Source organism: Marmota flaviventris, chromosome 5, assembly GCF_047511675.1.
Source record: "Marmota flaviventris isolate mMarFla1 chromosome 5, mMarFla1.hap1, whole genome shotgun sequence".
In the NCBI taxonomy this organism is placed as follows: domain Eukaryota; kingdom Metazoa; phylum Chordata; class Mammalia; order Rodentia; family Sciuridae; genus Marmota; species Marmota flaviventris.
Genome location: NC_092502.1, coordinates 33,823,680 through 33,845,055, shown reverse-complemented (window position 1 = coordinate 33,845,055; position 21,376 = coordinate 33,823,680). Strand labels below are relative to the sequence as shown.

At 37.0% G+C, this 21,376-nt stretch overlaps 1 protein-coding gene across 2 annotated transcripts in view; it reads right to left on the bottom strand.

Annotated features, from left to right (window-relative positions):
• Nucleotides 1–21,376, bottom strand: part of Fnip1 (folliculin interacting protein 1) — a 115,716-nt gene that overhangs the window by 71,196 nt on the left and 23,144 nt on the right. The gene's annotated exons all lie outside the window — the stretch shown is intronic.

The window sequence follows — 21,376 nt, the reverse complement described above, 5'->3', positions numbered from 1 at the left end:
TCAGCTGAACTTGGATTTAAATCCTAATTCTGACACACTATGATCTTTTAAAAAGTGCCTTAATGTCTCTAGTCCTTAGAGTCCTCATCTGTATAACAAAACTATTTATAAAATTGGTAAAGGGATGTTTTATCTCTTCAACACTTAAAACAACACATCACACATATCAAGAGTTTAATAAAGAGTCTTTTGGTTCATTACTACAGCTACATGTCCATTCAAAATATAATTTCTCAGTTATAAAAAAGAACTTAATTGTAATACTTAATTTTAATTCTAATAATCCTGGTACTTGTTGGGATATAATGGAACCAATAATTTCACCACAGTTCATTAGAAAGAAATTTTTAAAATCCATCTTTGATTGTTTAAGTAAGAAGCCTATATACAGACACAAAAGTAAACTGAATACTTTCACAAGGTCTTGTCCAACAAGGCAAGAAATATTGCCTACCTAGAATCTTTGATATAAAATATCTGAAGCAATTTAGAGTGTAAATTTAGGTCATTTATGAACTTGACATCTAGTAATTTAACTAGATGTCAAGTTAAATTACTAGATGTCAAGTTCAGAAATGACCTAAAGCTAAAAACTGAGTTTGTTTCATTTATACACCTACTGAATACATGCCATAGTGCTAGCGACTCATAGGTACTACCTCCAATCCCTGTATCAACACTGGAAGCAACCATTTTATTTTATATAGAATTACATCTAAAGTTTCATAGATCATTTGAGACAGACCATTATGCAAACCTGGGTTTAATATAATCACATACAATACAAGCATGTTTACTGCAGCACTAAATGTTTTTGGTGGGAAAGAACTAAAAACAACTAAACTGCCCATCAATAGAATACCTGGCTGATAAATTGTAGTATGTTATTTATAGTGTTACATAAAATGGAATAATATGCAAGCCTCTAAAAGGACAAGATACAGCTGTTTGTAAATACCCTTCAAATTAATTATCACATGAAGGAAAGCAAAGTTCAAAACAGTATGCAGCTGGGTTCAGAGTCGAATGCCTATAATCCCAGGGGCTCAGGAGGTTGAGGCAGGAGGACTTCGAGTTCAAACCAGCTGCAGCAATTTAACAAGACCTTCACAACTTGTTGAGACCCTGTCTCGAAATAAAATATTAAAAAGGGCTGGGGAGGTGGTTCAGTGTTTAAGCATCCCTGGATTCAAGCTCTGGGGGAAAAAAAAAACCAACCCACAGGAGGAAAACACATGAATATACTTGTATCTAAATAGTATCAAGGAAGATAAAGAAGAAACAATACAAAGACACCCAACTGTTGAAAGAACTGGACTCATGGAAATGAAACTAGAATTGGAGAAAGAAAAGGAGACATTTATACTTTCTGCATTCACTCTTCAACACCTCTAGTCTGTGGCATCAAAACTTCACATTCATTTCATTAAGCCCTTTTTAATTCCCTAGGTTTTGCATATCCTCTCCTCCAAGGAATACAGAATGATTTGACTACCATCATACTCTTAAAGTAGAACATGATCTATTTTTTTTTCCTCTGAAGGGTTTCAGAATAGAAAATCAAAGGGCAGAGAAAAGTTTGATGACAACTAACTTGACAACTAAGTCAAGTGCCACAAAACTAATAAGCAATCAAGCAACATGAAAATATTCCAAACAGAGATACTCCAAGATGGCCGCGAATAGAGTGCATCACACCCGGTGTACCTCGTCACTGCGCAGGTGAATAATGAGTTAGAACGACAAAAATCTATCTTGTTAGGAATTTACAGCAAAATGGGGGTGCACCGAAACCTAGAGGAAGGATTTCCAGCACCGAGGTCCGGTAATTGAGTCTCAAACACGAGCCAACTGTGCAACTGGATATCCAGGCTGACTGATCTGCGCGGCCAACCCCGCGGCTACAGACGGCGGGGCACCGCCGAGAAGCGACCAGCAAGCAGAGAGAAACGTTGCTACGGATTCTGTGGAATCCTGCCGGCTGTGCCCTCACTGAGCCCCAGGCTGAGTTCGGGATTTCAGGCAGGGAAGGAAACGGTCCAGTTCTATCCCCCACAATGGAAACTCCACCAAGGAAGCCAGCGGCCACCATCTTGGAGAGCTGACATAACCACCGCCAGTCTCCGACAGATTGCAACAATAAAACAGGTGTGTGTTACTCAACCCATCTCCCACACAGGAGGGAATTCCCATAAAATCTCTCCTAGGCTTTCCGGGGGAGGGATTATCAGAACGAGCTTGCATAAAGACGCAGGGAAAGCTAGAGACACCTGACCTCCAACTCACCCTCCCATCAGCGGCGAAAACGAAACCTGTCTTGCCAGCGCTGGGGGAGGGGCAAGCGGAAAAAATCAAAACAATAAAGTGCCGGGGTTCCCAATAGCCACCCTCCACACCCAGCAAACAGCAGGCCCAGAGTACAGTTTGAACTGCCCAGAGGCATCACTCAGGGGAAGACTGGTCTAGCAGGAGAAGCCAGGACTACCAGGAGAAACCAGGGGACTAGAGGCCAGGCCCTCACAACTGGGCAGCTGGTAACCGCACACCCGCCAGCAACAGCTCACCCCCTGCCGCGTGACTGGGCGGCTAGAGATCGCCCGACAGCCGGCGACAGCCGGCCCGCTGCCTGTGCAACTGGGTGGCTAGAGATTGCCCGCCCGCCAGCGACAGCCCACCCGCTGCCCGCGCGACTGGGCGGCTGGAGACCACCCGCCCTCCGGTGAACGGGAGCTGAAACCAACCAGAGACAGTCAAGTCCCACCCCCACATTCGGACACCCCAGAAAGGAGCCTGGGGCCCGCCACAGCAGAGAGGTGACGTCACTAGAGCTCGGCCGTCGGAATTCCTTCCCAGCGGAATCCACTTTAGCAGGCATAGTCTACCAACACAAAGGAGAGATAACAGAGATATACAAAACCAAAACAAATCTATAGGAGAGAGCAGAAATACAGCAATCAAACAGAGCTGGAAAGTAACGTGAACAACATGAAAAAACAAGGGAAAAAAGGAGTACAAACAATGCAGGACAACTTAAATATACAGGAGGACCTAGAAGCATCAGAAACATGGATAGGGAAAGAACTCAAGGCATACCTAACTCAGATGGATAGGAATATTAGAGAAGACATGAGACAGCAAGTATATTTTGAAAACGAATTAAACAAACAAATTCAAATGGCAAAGAACGAGCTTTACCAGGAGATAGAGATCTTAAAAAAAAAAATCAAACAGGAATCCTAGAAATGCAGGAAACTAAACCAAATTAAAAACTCAAAACGATAATATTACAAATAGACTAGATCAAGTAGAAGTCAGAACATCAGATAATGAAGACAAAGTTTATCAACTTGAAAAGAATATAGTCAACACAGAAAAGATGCTTAAATCTCACGAGCAATCTATTCAAGAGATATGGGATGTCATAAAAAAAAAACAAATTTGAGAGTCATCGGGATAGAAGAAGGCATAGAGATTCAAACCAAAGGAATGGACAACCTATTAAATGAAATAATTCTAGAAAACTTCCCAGAGATGAAAGATGAAATGGACTGCCAAATCCTGGAAGCCTACAGGACTCCAAACATTCAAAACCATAATAGACCAACTCCAAGACATATAATTATGAAGATAGCCAACATACAGAACAAGGAGAGAATATTAAAAGCTACGAGAGAAAGGAGGCAGATTACATTCAGGGGTAAACCAATTAGGTTAACGACTGATTTTTCATCACAGACTTTGAAAGCGAGAAGATCCTGGAACAATGTATTTCAAACGCTGAAAAATAATGGATTCCAACCAAGAATACTGTATCCAGCAAAATTAAGCTTCAGATTTGACAATGAAATTAAAATCTTTCACGATAAACAAAAGCTAAAAGAATTCGCAGCCAGAAAACCAGCACTGCAAAGCATTTTGAGCAAAATACTACAAGAAGAGGAATTGAAACATAGTGCCCAAAACAAACAGCGGGAGGTATCTCAGTAAAAGGGGAGGAAAATAACCAAAAAGTAAAAACTAGCCAAACTAAAATAAATAAATAAATAAACATGACTGGAAGTACAAACCATATTTCAATTGTAACCTTAAATGTTAATGGCCTAAATTCACCAATCAAGAGACATAGGCTAGTAACCTGGATCAAAAAAACAAATCCAACAATATGCTGCCTTCAGGAGACTCACATGATAGGAACAGACATACACAGGCTGAAGGTAAAAGGTTGGGAAAAATCATACCACTCACATGGTCCTCGAAAGCAAGCAGGAGTGGCCATACTCATATCGAATAAAATCAACTTCAAACCTAAGTTAATCTAAAGGGATAAAGAAGGACACTATATACTGTTAAAAGGAACCACCCACCAACGAGACATAACAATTATCAATTTGTATGCACCAAACAATGGTGCTGCAACGTTCATAAAACAAACTCTCCTCAAGTTCAAGAGTCAAATAGACTACAACACAATAATTATGGGTGACTTCAACACACCGCTCTTGCCATTAGACAGATCCTCTAGACAAAAGCTGAATAAAGAAACTATAGAACTCAATAGCACAATCAATAACCTAGACTTAACCGACATATATAGAATATATCAACCTTCATCAAGTGGATACACATTCTTCTCAGCAGCACATGGATCCTACTCAAAGATAGACCATATATTATGCCACAGGGCAACTCTTAGTAAATATAAAGGTGTGGAGATAATACCATGCACCATATCTGATCATAATGGAATGAAACTGGAAATCAATGATAAAAGAAGGAAGGAAAAATCCTACATCACATGGAAAATGAACAATATGTTACTGAATGATCAATGGGTTACAGAAGACATAAAGGAGGAGATAAAAAGATTCTTAGAGACAAATGACAATACAGACACAACATACCGAAATCTATGGGACACAATGAAAGCAGTTTTAAGAGGGAAGTTCATTTCTTGGAGTTCTTTCCTCAAAAAATGAAAAAACCAACAAACAAATGAACTCACACTACACCTCAAAAACCTAGAAAAGGAAGAGCAAAACAACAGCAAATGTAGTAGAAGACAAGAAATAATTAAAATCAGAGAAGAAATCATCGAAATTGAAACAAAAAAAACCATTGAAAAAATTGATAAAACTAAAAGTTGGTTCTTTGAAAAAATAAATAAGATCGACAGGCCCTTAGCCATGCTAACGAAGAGAAGAAGAAAGAGAACTCAAATTACTAACATACGGGATGAAAAAGACAATATCACAACAGACACTACAGAAATACAGAAGATAATTAGAAAGTATTTTGAAACCCTATATTCCAATAAAATAGAATATAGTGAAGATATCGATAAATTTCTTAAGTCATACAATCTGCCCAGACTGAGTCAGGAAGACACACACAATTTAAACAGACCAATAACAAAGGAAAATAGAAGAAGCCATCAAAAGACTACCAACCAAGAAAAGCCCTGGACCGGATAGGTATACAGCGGAGTTTTACAAAAACCTTCAAAGAAGAGTTAATACCAATATTTTCAAGCTATTTCAAGAAATAGAAAAAGAAGGAGCTCTTCCAAATTCATTCTATGACACCAACATCACCCTGATCCCGAAACCAGACAAAGACACTTCAAAGAAAGAAAACTACAGACCAATATCTCTAATGAACTTGGATGCAAAAATTTTCAATAAAATCCTGGCGAATCGAATACAAAAGCATATCAAAAAAATTGTGCACCATGATCAAGTAGGATTCATCCCTGGGATGCAAGGCTGGTTCAATATACGGAAATCAATAAATGCTATTCACCACATCAATAGACTTAAAGATAAGAACCATATGACCATCTCGATAGATGCAGAAAAAGCATTCGACAAAGTACAGCATCCCTTTATGTTCAAAACACTAGAAAAACTAGGGATAACAGGAACTTACCTCAACATTGTAAAAGCTTTATATGCTAAACCTCAGGCTAGCATCATCCTAAATGGAGAAAAACTGAAGGCATTCCCTCTAAAATCTGGAACAAGACAGGGATGCCCTCTATCACCACTTCTATTCAATTTAGTTCTTGAAATGCTAGCCAGAGCAATTAGACAGACAAAAGAAATTAAAGGCATAAAAATAGGAAAAGAAGAACTTAAATTATCGCTATTTGCGGATGACATGATAATATATTTACCAGACCCAAAAGGGTCTACAAAGAAACTGCTAGAGTTAATAAATGAATTCAGCAAAGTGGCAGGATATAAAATCAACACGCATAAATCAAAAGCATTCCTGTATATCAGCAACAAAACTTCTGAAATGGAAATGAGGAAAACCACTCCATTCACAACATCCTCAAAGAAAATAAGATACTTGGGAATCAACCTAACAAAAAAGGTGAAAGATTTATACAATGAAAACTACAGAACCCTAAAGAGAGAGAGAAGAAGATCTTAGAAGATAGAAAAAAGTACCCTGTTCATGGATAGGCAGAACTAACATCATCAAAATGGCGATATTACCAAAAGTTCTCTACAGGTTTAATGCGATGCCAATCAAAATCCCAACGGCATTTCTTGTAGAAATAGATAAAGCAATCATGAAATTCATATGGAAAAACAAAAGACCCAGAATAGCAAAAGCAATTCTAAGCAAGAAGTGTGAATCTGGAGGTATAGCGATACCAGATCTCAAACTGTACTACAGAGCAATAGTAACAAAAACAGCATGGTACTGGTACCAAAACAGGCGGGTGGACCAATGGTACAGAATAGAGGACACAGAGACCAATCCACAAAATTACAACTTTCTTATATTTGATAAAGGGGCTAAAAGCATGCAATGGAGGAAGGATAGCATCTTCAACAAATGGTGCTGGGAAAATTGGAAATCCATATGCAACAAAATGAAACTGAATCCATTTCTCTCGCCATGCACAAAAGTTAACTCAAAATGGATCAAGGAGCTAGATATCAAATCAGAGACACTGCGTCTGATAGAAGAAAAAGTTGGCTACGATCTACATACTGTGGGGTCGGGCTCCAAATTCCTTAATAGGACGCCCATAGCCCAAGAGTTAATAACAAGAATAAACAAATGGGACTTACTTAAACTAAAAAGTTTTTTCTCAGCAAGAGAAACAATAAGAGAGGTAAATAGAAAGCCTACATCCTGGGAACAAATTTTTACCCCTCACACTTCAGATAGAGCCCTAATATCCAGAATATACAAAGAACTCAAAAAATTAAACAATAAGATAACAAATAACCCAATCAACAAATGGGCCAAGGACCTGAACAGACACTTTTCAGAGGAGGACATACAATCAATCAACAAGTACATGAAAAAATGCTCACCATCTCTAGCAGTCAGAGAAATGCAAATCAAAACCACCCTAAGATACCATCTCACTCCAGTAAGATTGGCAGCCATTATGAAGTCAAACAACAATAAGTGCTGGCGAGGATGTGGGGAAAAGGGTACAATTGTACACTGCTGGTGGGACTGCAAATTGGTGCAGCCAATTTGGAAAGCAGTATGGAGATTCCTGGGAAAGCTGGGAATGGATCCACCATTTGACCCAGCTATCGCCCTTCTCGGACTATTCCCTGAGGATCTTAAAAGAGCGTACTATAGGGATACTGCCACATCAATGATCATAGCGGCACAATTCACAATAGCTAGACTGTGGAACCAACCTAGATGCCCTTCAATAGACGAATGGATAAAAAAAATGTGGCATTTATACACAATGGAGTATTACGCAGCACTAAAAAATGACAAAATCATGGAATTTGCAAGGAAATGGATGGCATTAGAGCAGATTATGCTAAGCGAAGCTAGCCAATCCTTAAAAAACAAATGCCAAATGTCTTCTTTGATATAAAGAGAGCAACTAAGAACAGAACAGGGAGGAAGAGCATGAGGAAAAGATTAACATTAAACAGAGTTGAGCGGGGGGAGAGAAAAGGAGAGAGAAGGGAAATCATATGGAAATGGTAGGAGACCCTCAATGTTACACAAAATTACACATAAGAGGTTGTGAGGGGAAAGGGGGGAGAAACAAGGGAGAGAATTGAACAACAGCAGATGAGGTAGAGAGGGAAGATGGGAGGGGAGGGGAGGGGGGAATCGTAGGGGATAGGAAAGGTAGCAGAATACAACAGTCACCAATAAGCCATGATGTAAAAATGTGATTGTGTAACCGATGTGATTCTGCAATTTGTATTTGGGGTAAAAATGGGAGTTCATAACCCACTTGAGTCAAATGTATGAAAGATGATATATCATGAGTTTTGTAATGTTTTGAACAACCAATAAAAAAAAAGAAAATATTCCAAACAGAAAAGCCAGTAGTTGAATTAGTTTATTTCTCTAATATCAACCTGTTAAGCTCCTATTTACCACATGTTCAAACAAGAAAAATCTAAATGTCATCAAGTTCTGTTGCTTCTGATCCCTCACACCATTCATCCTACATCTGTAATACTCTCCTAAATGTTTTAAATCAAACCACCACAACCACACTGCCATCATTCTAGTCTGAGTTGCCATAAACATTTTATTCTTCTAGCCTCTCCTCCTACTTTCCTTCAAGTCATTCTCCACCCTGTCACTGTAACCAAAGTGGGAAAATCTTAACATGTCAGTCACCTACTTAAAAATCCCTTGTTATACCACATTGTTCTTTTTGGATATACATATACTTTGATTTTTTTTTGTAAGTAATGCTGAGGACCAAAGTGCCTTACATGTAGCTCTACTACTGAGCTGTTGAGAGCCACAGCCCAAGCGGCCCCAGCAAATGTTCAGCTGATTGGCTCACAGCTGCCCCAGCAAACTTCCAGCTGATTGGCTCACCATGGCCCCAGCAATGATTGACTCCTCTGCAGTGATGCTCATTGGACTGTTTCCCTGCCCTTTCAGACCACAGAGCTGCTCATTGGCGGACTCTTTTGGCTCCACCCACGCAACCCAGCCAACCGGCCTCAAGAGTGGGACCTAAGGGTTCCTGTGAGTCTGCTCGCAGGAAGAGCCAGTGGTGGCAGTTGGGCTCTGAGGGAATTCCTGGAGAGCTTGCTTGGTGCAGCGTGCATTCTAAAAATAAAGTTGTTCCTGCTTTACAAGTGGCTTGTAAATTGTGCCCAGCCAGACTGCGGCACTGAGCTACAACCCCAGCCCTACCACATTGTTCTCAGGATAAATTCTTAACTTTTTAGAAGATTCACTCACTCCCTAAGCCATTCCTTGCCCACACTTGATAGGTTCTTCAAATGCAATGCTTTCAATCTAAAACAACCTTCATTATCCAGACATGGTGGTATAAGCCTATAATAATGCCAACTGCTTAGGAGGCTGATACAGGAGAATCTCAAGTTCCAGGCCAGCTTGGGCAGTTTAGTAAGACCCTTTCTTAAAATAAAAAATGAAAAGGGTTGGGGATATAACTCACTCAGTAGTAAGTACTTGCTTAGCAAGAATGATTCCCAGTACCATGAAAACTGTTTAAAAACAAAACAAAAAATGACTCCTTCATTTGTTTGTCCTTTGCTCTGTCATTTTCCTATCTACCTGGTTAATTTTTTAAGTTTTAGCTTATAAGAAGTATTCCTGATCCCTGACACCATTCATCCTACATCTGTAATACTCTCCTCTCGGATTTGCTTCCATAACATCTCTCCCTTTCCCTCAATGGAGGGCAAAATTGATACCCTGTATATCCACCATTTTAGTCTTAACAGAACATGTTGTAAGCATCTATTTCCAGTCTTCATTCCCACTAGATATAAACCCTGTTGAGGATTCTTGGTATACAGCTGTATTCCAGCCTCTAGTACTATGGCTGAAATTCAGTAGTATGGCTGAATTCTCAACAAGTAGATAGTACTTTTTGAAGAAACACTTATTAGTGTTATTAGAACTTTTTTTTTTTTTTTTGGTACTGAGGATTGAACTTGGGGGCACTTGACCACAACCACATCCCCAACCCTATTTTTTACTTCATTTAGAGATAGGGTCTCACTGAGTTGCTCAGTGCCTCGTCATTGCTGAGGCTGGCTTTGAACTTGCGAACCTCCCGCCTCAGCCTCCTGAGTGGCTGGGATTATAGGAGTGTGCCAAAGTGCCAGCTATGCTGTTAGTACATTTCTTAAAGCTCTTATCTTGAGATCAATTTAATATTAATAAAACACTAAACAGAGTTTTAGTAGGTTTTCTTTATGATGAAATAAAATACAATACTAATCCTTTTTTCTCATACATGAAAATTTCAGACAGTACTATGTATAGTCCCCCCAACTCTTTATCCTTAATATTGAGAATAATCCTTCTAAATATAATAGAAACTAACTGTACAACCCTTTTCTCTCTCTTCCACTAAGTATAAGAGGGTAGGAGGCGAGTTATAAATATTAGGGAGATTTTATGGGAAACTACCAAAACGTTTAAATTTTAAATATCCCCTTTCTTTAACTTCTCCCTGCTGATCAAACTGAAAAGTATAAATCCTTTTTAAAAAGTATTTAAGATATATGGGACCTGGTCTTCAAATTTTCTTATTTTGGCTCCTTGGAGAGGATATAAGCTTGAAACTCTGTATTTACAAACCCATAAATGGTTTAGTAAACCTTATCTCTTCTACTAATTTCTATCATACGGTTGTAAGGAGAATCAAATAAGATCATATGCATAAAAGCAACCTATAAACTATTATTTGTGGCTTTGTTTTCTTGGGGACAAGGCATTTATCTTGTAAGAACCCTAGAAAAACAGCATGAATAAAGCCAGATAATAGTTGTGTGGAAAGCAATTGACAATGGCAGGTCTAAGATTTAAACATTACATAGCCTCACTTGCTAGACTGGCCTTTGGTTTGGCATCAGAAATCCAACTGATAAACAGTTTCCTATAATAACATGAAACTTTTCATAGGTGCCCAGTGTAGCTTACTTTGACTAAACTATTTGTATGAATAATGTAGTTTATGCCGAACACCTATGTTTTTCGGAGAGTCTGAATTTTGGTATGTGTTATTCAGAGACACTTTTGTGACCAATTACCAGTAATCCTGGCACTGTAATTCAAACTGCCCATAGTCCCCTAGAGTTTGCTTTCTCCCTTCCTTCCTTTAAACAACAGAACTACCAGAGTTTTCAGAAATGTGGCTACCTGGCTACAGACTACACTTCCCAATTCTCTCATATATAAATAGTCATGTTACTAAGTCAAGCATTCAGAAAGGAATACGAGAGGAATTGACATGTGTAAATTCTAGGTCATCTCCTTAAAAACAAACTTCTTTTATCCTTACCTCTTCTCAATAGTTGGGAAACAACTACAGAAGACTTCTTGGGCTCCAAAAGGAAAGCCACATGTTAAAGATGACAGAATGTTATAAGTAACATTCTAGTTACTTACCAGGTTAGATTACTACATGACTTCACGCAACTGCACTGTCTACCTGCTAAGGACTACCCACCTACATTTTTTACTAACACATGAGAAATAGTTTTATCTTATTTTAAAGTTTAGCTTGTGTCCTGATATGTACTTAAACCAATCCAGGTTCAAGTTGGAATCTTAATTCTTAAGCAATTCTTTCCCTTTCTAAGGTCAGAATCCACAGAAGACCACTTCCAAGTCTATGATGCCAAATTTATTATTTCGAATGCCCTCTGTCAAACTAGACTTTAAAAAATTGTAATAATATTTTATGTAACCCAACAGATGCAAAACAATATCTTTCAACATCTATACAAAATGTATAAGATAGCTTAAATACTATTTTCATAATAAGAATCAGAAATCTGATTTGTATTTTAAATTTACATCACATCACCAGCCACATCTCAAGTACTCAGTAGCCATACCTGCTCAGTGGATGTGGAATGTGCGATAACCCTGATGTAGAACATCTTACAGAATACTATTCATAACAGAATACATACTTTTCAAGCATGTTATATTTTTAAAAAATGACCTCAAGCTTCTTATAAAAGAAGTCCAATCAAAATTTAAAAGAATCAGTATTATACAAATCATTTTCAATAATACAATCATGCATCATTTAACAACATGTCAGTCAACAATGGACTGCACATATTGACAGTGGTTCTTTAAAATTATAATAGAGCTGAAAAATTCCCATTACCTAGTCAAAATACAATACTCAGGGGTTTGTGATGATGCTGGTGTAAACAACCTTACTGTATTGCCAGTCCTATAAAAATACAGCACATATAAGTATACCTGATAATCCTAATAAATGGTTTATGTATTTACTACACTTTTTATCTTTTATAGTCATTCTACTAACTAAAAAGTTTACTGTATGCTGTGCCGTGTTAACACTAGCAATAGCCTCCTTCTACATCTTTTTTTAAATATAATTTTTAGTTGTTGATGGACCCTCATTTTATTTATTGATTTATATGCAATGCTGAGAAATGAACCCATTGCCTCACACATGCTAGACAAGCGCTCTACTACTGAGTCATAATCCCAACCCCTTCTGCTATATTTTGACTTTACTACATTTCTTGATTACCTCAACAGGCCATGTGAAGTGACTGACACCATGTATACTTTTGTAAGTATAAACTATGTTTGTAAAACAACACATTCTTTGAAGTCCCATCACTAAGCAGTGTACAACTACACATAATTAGAAACTCTCAAACTTTATTCTTGTGGGTCAATTCAGAGTTTTTATTATGAATTTGGAGATTAAGCTTCATTTTTTATAGCCAGGTATTTAATACTGAGATAGTCTCAGGATGCTTAGTATAAACTTAAAACTCATAAATGTACATAAACACTTTATGAAATGGAGTAGAGCACAGTAATTAAGTGATTTAAATGTCGGCCAATTTACAAGTGTTAGTTCTCACATTTATTAATTGTACTGGTAAACGTTATAAAGATTAAGATAAATACCAATACTTATTTCATACAATTGTTATAAGGATTTAAAGGAACTTAATATTATTATGAAGCACTTAGCACAACACCTGGCATATTGTAAATACCCAATAAAAGGTAGTTAGATTTTATTCACCATGCCAAGCACAAAACTATGATTAAGGGAAGATATTAAAATATACTATTTATTCTGTGCTACAGAAATACTACCTTTGTAAATGTATATTTTTAATTATACATTAAAAAAAAACTTCTAAAGAATTAAAAGCAGTCATTACAGACCTGGAAGAGTCTATAATCGAATTAAGAAGATAGGAAATACATGGACATATTAATTATTACAAAATCTAATATTATGAACATAAAATACATCCTAAATTCTGCAGAAAACTCTATTTCTGAAAAGGCACTGTAATATGAGAGATAGGCACAACACTGACCAGGACTTACAAAACAATACTAAAATGTAAACCCAAAGGTTGTATTCAGATATGTAAAGAAAGAACGCAAAAGTAAAATTCATACACTGAAATGATTATATCCAAATTATAAATTATAAAATTTTTTAGATCAGGGCTGGAGCTGGGGCTGAGCAAGCAGTGCACTTGCCTGGCATGTGTGAAGCACAGGGTTCAATTCTCAGCACCACATACAAATAAATAAAATAAAGGTCTATAACAACTAACAATTTTTTTTAAATTTTCAGATCAAAGTCAAAATTAAACCCATATCTCTTAGATATGATTCCTCCTTTCCCACCATTCTGCTACTGTCAGGACTTTTTGCATTCTCTAGTCTCATAACAACTGCAATTGGTGATTCTCAGACCTCTGCTTTGAATCTTTCCCCACTATGTCCCATCTGAGATAACTTTCTAAAACACAAAACTCATTGTATAATACCACTGCTAGTTTCCAACTGCCCAGTAAACATATTTGAGCCTCAGCATTATACCAACCTCCCATTTCCTTTCTTTGCAATATCCTGACACTATCAATAATCACGAAACTTGCAGTATCCCTCCCTGAGACTATGCCTAAACTAAATTTAGGATACTTCCTCTAATAGAAATAGAAGTAACCTTCCATATGTACCCCCAGAATTATTTATAAGCTCTACTAGAGCACATTATAGTCATCTGCTTAACTCTTACCAGGCACTGTGGAATTATGAAAATGCAAAGATAGAGACAAAAATTCCTAATCAGATCCCCACTAATAATATAGCTGCTGAAGTGTCAGTCTCACAGCCTAAGTAAGAGCTCTCAGAGCAGGGATTCTTAATGTGGAGTTTACTTACTCATAAGGATCATTCAGTGTGTCAGTATACTTGGATGAGGAAAAATGCTCTCCTTACTTTCACGAACCTCCAACTACAATTTAGCATTTACTTCTAAAGATACACAATAAGCCTTCGTGGTACTAGCAGTTGTACCACTGCTAGATCACTAGCAGGTGATCAATGTAACATTTATCACCAACAGGAATCATGGTCTCATTGCTACAGTTGATGCAGACATACTGAAAGTTAGCCCATCAATATTCAAAATTACAATACTTATTAGATCCCCTGATAGGTCTTGTTACTTAATGAGTTAATGCAATACATGCTACTATATCACAAATTTAATATTTTGACAACTATTTCAAAATAATGAGTTTCGTTTATAATCATATGTATTCTACTTTAAATATTTATAAACATGTTTTTCTGAGAAGAGACTCTTTAGGTTTTACCAGGATGCCAAAGAGGCATCAGGCAGGAAAAATAAATTAAGAATGCAACTCTGTGTTTTGATTTCACAGCAAAAAAAAATTTGTCTACCTAATTTTGTCCAGAACAAAATTTTGCTGAAGAAAAAGAACCTGATGATTTAGCCAGATTTTTATTATATTCTTTCCTCTTTCCTCTTTCCTCTTCCCTCTTCCCTCTCTCCTCTCTCCTCTTTCCTCTTCCCTCTTCCCTCTCTCCTCTCTCCTCTCTCCTCTCTCCTCTCTCCTCCTCCTCCATCATCATCATCATCATCATCATCATCATCCAGTGCTGGGCTGGGGATCAAATCCAGGGTATCTCTACCACTGAACCAAACCCCCAACCTAAGATTTATTCTTAATAATATTTTAGTAATTGTGAGAAAATCTATTTAAAAGATTTCCTACTTTTTCATCTGTAATTAAAGTGGACTAACACATTTAAAAATGCTGTTCTTGGGCTGGGGTTGTAGCCCAGCAGTAGAGTGCTCGCTCACCTAACATGTGTGAGGCCCACATATAAATAAACGAAATGAGGGTATTGTGTCCACCTACAACTAAAAAACACTTTGAAACAATTATAATTAAAAAAAGATGCTAGTCTCCTTTTCCTTCAGTCCCTCTATTTCTTTCCATAATACATTCTTTTCACCTGAGTTCTTTCCTCCATTCTTCCATTATCTTCCTCTCTCCACCATTTCTGTTCATTTCATACTACATTTTTATATTCTTCAACTTCATGCATATGTTAATAAACTGGAAATTGTAATAATTACAGACATTTCTTAAAATATAACATTAGTGGCATGTACTTTATAATGGACGCATCATTTTAAAATACACATTTTTGTTTCTTTCTATAGTAGGACTCTTGTCCTGTTTATTGTATTTATTGTGTTAGGATGCTTTTCTATTTATGCTGTAAATACCTCTTTTACATTCAAGTGAAAATTCTATAAAATGCATAAAATGTTTAATTTTATAGAGCATTTTGGATTAAACAAACAAAATAGAACCCTATCTTAGATCTTATTCTTTTATATGGGTTTAGCACAATGTCTGCCCACCCCCCAAAAAAAAGTGCTCAAAGTGCCACAAAATGTGAGAAAGAATCTTTTTTTTTTTTTTTTTTTTTTTTGTAGATGGACACAACACAATGCCTTTATTTTTATGTGGTGCTGAGAATCGAACCCGGGTCCTGCCCGTGCTACGCGAGTGCTCTACCGCGGAGCCACAATTCCAGCCCATAAAATGTGTTTTAAGTCAATTATTATTTAACTCATTTGCATTTTCAAAAACAGGTCACAACAGCCTTATTTTTCAAAAAGGCAGTAAATATCAGATACAACATTTCATATCATACCTCTAAAAATGTAACAATGAACAAGCCTTGGGGAAAGACTTAAGAGTTCTAAATACACATCTGATTTTTTTCCCCATTATTTCACACTTTTTTCCATTATGTTTTGTAGATTTCTGAAATGTTCATTCACAAAGACTCTTCATTATTATTAAAGACCAATTCACAAAGGTCACTTCCAGAACAAAATGAAGTCATCTAAATGCTTAGGTCTGCATGTTGAAGGCAGAAAGCAAGGTTAGACAGCTGCTAAATACCAAGAAAAGAACAGAAACATAACTAAGGTTACCAGTAATATGATTTCTTTAAACACTTTAAAATTCTACAGAGACCTAGAATATTCAGTATACATCATGAATATTTTAAGAAAACAGTCACTAAACTTGAGTTTTCTACCCAAAGAAGATCTTTTCTGAAGGAGGAGTCTGAGAAGCTTCTAAAGCCACATAATAAACAATACTAATAAATGTTTCTTCATGTTCTCTCACTAAATTCTGAGAATCATAAAATATATTAATTTGTTATTTATTAATATTACATAGCCTTTATAAAATATCATCTGAACAAATACATTTAAATGTAATAGTTATTATTTCTGTGTTATATTAAAAATTGATTTAACCTAAGGTACCAGTTTTTTATAAGTATATGTGCAAGTAAAAATAATTATAATCTAAGAAAGACTCTAATACACAGTTCAGCTACAGTGGAACATTAGCGTTAATGTTTAGTATTCAGTTTCTAGTGCCAAACTACTATAAATAAAATATGAGACAGCAAACAAACCTACGTAATACCAACTGGTACTAGAAGACAACAGGGCTCACCCCCACCCACGGCAAACAGTTATTTTATTGTGCATGCCATGTTTTCAGAAAGCTGAATAATCTTTCCTCTGAGCTTTTAAAATTAACATGTAAACATATCAGTATGTACTCAACTTAAGATTTTGGCAGGAAGAAATGTAAAATATTAAGACACCTTTTATACACAAATATAACAAGACAGAAAGGATAAGAAATAGTTCATTTAAAAATAAAGTATATATCTATTTAATTTAACTGAATTTATAAAATATATTAAAGTAACATTCTTGGCAGTTCTTTCTACTCTCTAGGTAATTGCAGAATTTTATACTAATAATTTTAATTTGGTTCTTGTCAAAATTAATATGGAAAAAATGAATTTAGTAAGTATAAAATATTTCTAACCTATGATTTATAAGATATCTTTCCCAGTTCTAAAATTGAAATTCTGAGGTGTGTTATAATATTTAAGGAAAGTCAAATTCATAGCTAAGATCTACTTAAATTTCCTGTTAGTATAAAGCCAAAGAAAAGATAGTAGTTGTCCGCAGTTAGAGGTAAGCACAGGATCTATTTAATAGAGGAGTAGCAGCATGAAACAATTCTTTAGGGAACTGGAATTATTCAGTATCAGCGGTAAACTCCAAGAATCTGGTCATATGTAAAACTCATAGGACTACAAGTAAGTACATAAACAAATATGTTCACAGCAGCACCATTCACAAAAATAAAAAAGTAGAAAATAGTCTAAATTTTTGTCAGTGAATGAACATATACACACATAATATAATGGAGTACTCAGTTAAAAAGTCTTCTATGCTTTTAGCCACAAAACTGCTCCCTGACATCCACATCTGCTTTCTCTCTATGAATTTCTCTGTTTTGGATATTTTATATAAATAGAATCATATAACATTTGACTTTTCTATCTGGCTTCTCTTAATATATTTTCAGGGTTCATCCATGTTGTTCCATGATCAGTATTCATTTCTTTTTATAGCTGCTAGTCTAAACAGTGTTATGGGTAAAAGCAATAGAAGACTTTTTAATAGTCTCCAGCCTCAGGAAACTTAGAAACTACCCGCAGAGATTATGCATATATCAAAAAAGAATATACGTATTTGATAATATGTGAGAGAAGGATCATATTCTAATTCTCATTTGCCAGTAGTTCTCAGAACCATTTGTGGACCTCTTTAAAAAAATCTTCAGTACGGGGTAAAAATGGGAGTTCATAACCCACTTGAATCAAAGTGTGAAATATGATTTGTCAAGAACTATGTAATGTTTTGAACAACCAACAATAAAAATTTAAAAAAATAAATAAAAATAAAAAAATCTTCAGGTTATCCTACATGGAGTTCATTCTCAATCTTCTATGATAGGTTTTTGGATGTATGAGTCTTCTGGTTTGTTTTAAAGCTCTACAACGTGATTTTGAGGTACAGCTTTAGTAACCAAACACTGATTAGTTCTCTTATTTTCACATTTGACTTCTCAAAAGTCCTTTGCAGTTTGGGGTTGTAATGAGTAAAGCTGTTATGAACATTTTTTTGTGCAAGTGTTTTGGGGAAGATATGTACATATTTCTGTTGAAATATATATCAGATTGAATTTATAGGTCATAAGATGGGTATATATAGCTTTATTAGATTCTGTCACATTATTTTATAAAGTGATTGTAACAATTTTCACCCTAAAAGCTACATAGGAATGGTTAACCACTGAGCCCCATCCCCAGCCCATATTTTTATATTTTATTTAGAGACAGAGTTTTGCAGAATTGCTAAGTCCCTTATTAAGTTGCTGAGGTTGGCTTTGAACTCGAAATCCTCCTGCCTCAGCCTCCAGAGCCACTGAGATTAAGGCATGCACCACTGTGCCTGACAAATAATTAAATTTTTAAATGGGCAAAGAGTTGGACCCTTTACACTTTTACAGAAGATATATAAATGGCAAATAAAAAATAAATCAACTCAACACTAGGCATCAAGGAACAGCAAATGAAAATTACAATGAGATGCCATTTCACACCCAAAGGACTCACTAAAATTAAAAGACGGATAATAAGTGATAACTGAATTTTCATATATACTGTTCACAGCAGCATTAGTCACCAAACTAAAAAGGATACAAATATTCATCAATGATAGTGTGGGTAGGTGAACTATACATAATAGTAGGTAAATATATACATAATATGTGTTCTGTAAGACATAATAGTCTCCCAAACTGGAAATAATCCAAACAACCAACTGATATAGGGATAAACACATTTTGCTATATCAATATAATGAAATACTGATTTTCAATAAAAAGCAATGAGCTGGGGCTGGAGTTGTGACTCAGTGATAGAGCACCTGCCTAGTATGTGTGAGGCCTTGGGTTCAATTCTCAGCACTGCATATAAAAATAAATAAAATAAAGGTTTGTCAACATCTAAAAAAGAAATTTTTTTTTTTTAAAGCAATGAGGGCCCCCTTGGGGAGGGGGGTAAGGGATTCAGTGATGTTCTCGTGACCGGAAACTCAACTTCAGCGGGGAATCTCCCACACACCCAACACAGGGTGTTGCCCAGGCTAGCCTCAGATTTGCCATCCTCCTGCCTCAGCCTCCCTAGTAGCTGGGATTACAGATAGGTACCATTGTGCTCTGTGATTCTTTCTTTCTTTTTTTATCTTTACCCCTTTGATAAACTATCTCCAAATAATGTTATAATCTGAGGTACCTGGAGTTAAGTTGCCAACATGTTTGTTTGTTTATGCCAGAAATTGAACCCAGGGGCACTGGACTACTGAGCCACATCCCCAGGCTGTTTTATTTTTTTATTCTTAGGGTCTTAGGATCTTGCTAAGTTGCTGAGGCTGGCTTTGAACTTGCAATCCTCCTGCCTCAGCCTCCTGAGCTGCTGGGATTACAGGCATATGCCTGGTTCAACATATGTTTTTGAGAGATATAATTCTGCTGCAGTCCGGCTGCAGCAAAATAACCGGAGGGTGACGAACAACTTGTGTACCTTGATACAGCAGGAGCAGGAGCCGTTTATTGTAGGACAGCAGCAGTATATATACATTCCACACAGCTTATCTAATTAACATAAACTCGATACAGCAGTCAACCAATAAGGAATCTCCACATTTAATGGCTCGCTGGCGTTACTTTACAAACCACTCCCTCTGGCAAAATGCCAGGCGCCATCCAGACTTGTTTACAGACTCTAACATTTCCCCCTTTTGTTTAATTTAAATAACGACCATAGTGGTTTTTACACAAACACCATAAATAATCTGCTACAAGCAGAAGGGGAGGATACAAAATGCCACAATACCAAGCCAATTGATGGCTCCATGCAAGAAACCCTTGGAAAAATTATACCAGCAATGACACCGTTAGCAAAGATACTGAGTTACAATTTGTTGTAGATTACAGTTTGTTGTCTCAGTCCAGGTAAAGCAGTATCTCAATAGATTAACTCACAGTCCAGGTAAATCACAGTCCAGGTAAGTTCTGCAGGCAGCTAGCTTAAATCACAGTCCAGGTAAGTTCTGCAGGCAGCTAGCTTGATCCCAAGTCTCCTCCAGTTCTCAGCAACACTGGAAATACTTTCACCTTTGTCTTCACTGGCACTGGCACGAAGGCAGGAACTCCACAATGATGTTCCAGCAGGCACTAAGAAAACAACCTTCTGAACAATTTAGTATATTATCTCAAGGTTTTTTTACATTTGAAATAGGACTTAATAGTGCTCATTACTCATTAGCTTCCAGGTGTGGGAGAACCATTGTAGTTACTGGCCTTGGAAATGATCAAACTTCAGGGACGAAGGCCGTCTTCCGCCTACATAATTCAGTCCATGACAAGGATGTTCTAGTCACTATTACTGTGAGTAGATTACCTCAAAATTTACTGACTTAAATCCACCATTTTAACATGTTGACACATTCAACATGTAATTCGGGAACTCAGACAAGGCATAGTGAGGATCTTGTCCTGCCTCATGATGTCTTGGGCATTATTTGATGCTGAAGATGACTAGACGCTCGGGGCTGGAATCATCTGGTTGCATTTTTAACTCAGATGTCTGGTTGCGGATGATGCTGGTGTCAGCTGGGACTTCAGTCAGGGCTGTAGATAGGGCAACTACTTGTGGGCCTTTCCTTGTGGTCAGGCTCCAGGCAGCCTCAGGCCATTGGGACTTATTATGTGTCAGCTTTGCTTCCAAAGGGAATGTTTTGGCAAGCAGGGGGTGGAAGCTAGACCACCTCTCATGACCAAGCACTGGGAGTTGTTGTTTTACTTCCTTTTCTTGCCTTTTTTTTTTTTTTTTTTTGTACTGGAAATTGAACCCAGGGGTGTTTTTTACCACAGAGCTACGCCCCTTGCCCTTTTTCATTTTTTGAGACAGAGTCTTGCTACGTTGTTGAGGCTGCCCTTGAATTTTCAATCCTCCTGCCTCAGCCTCCTGAGTCACTGAGATTGCAGGTGTGCACCACCACTCCTGGCCAAACTACTTCTACTACCTTCCACTGGCTAGAAGGGCAAAGGGGACGGGAACTTAACTC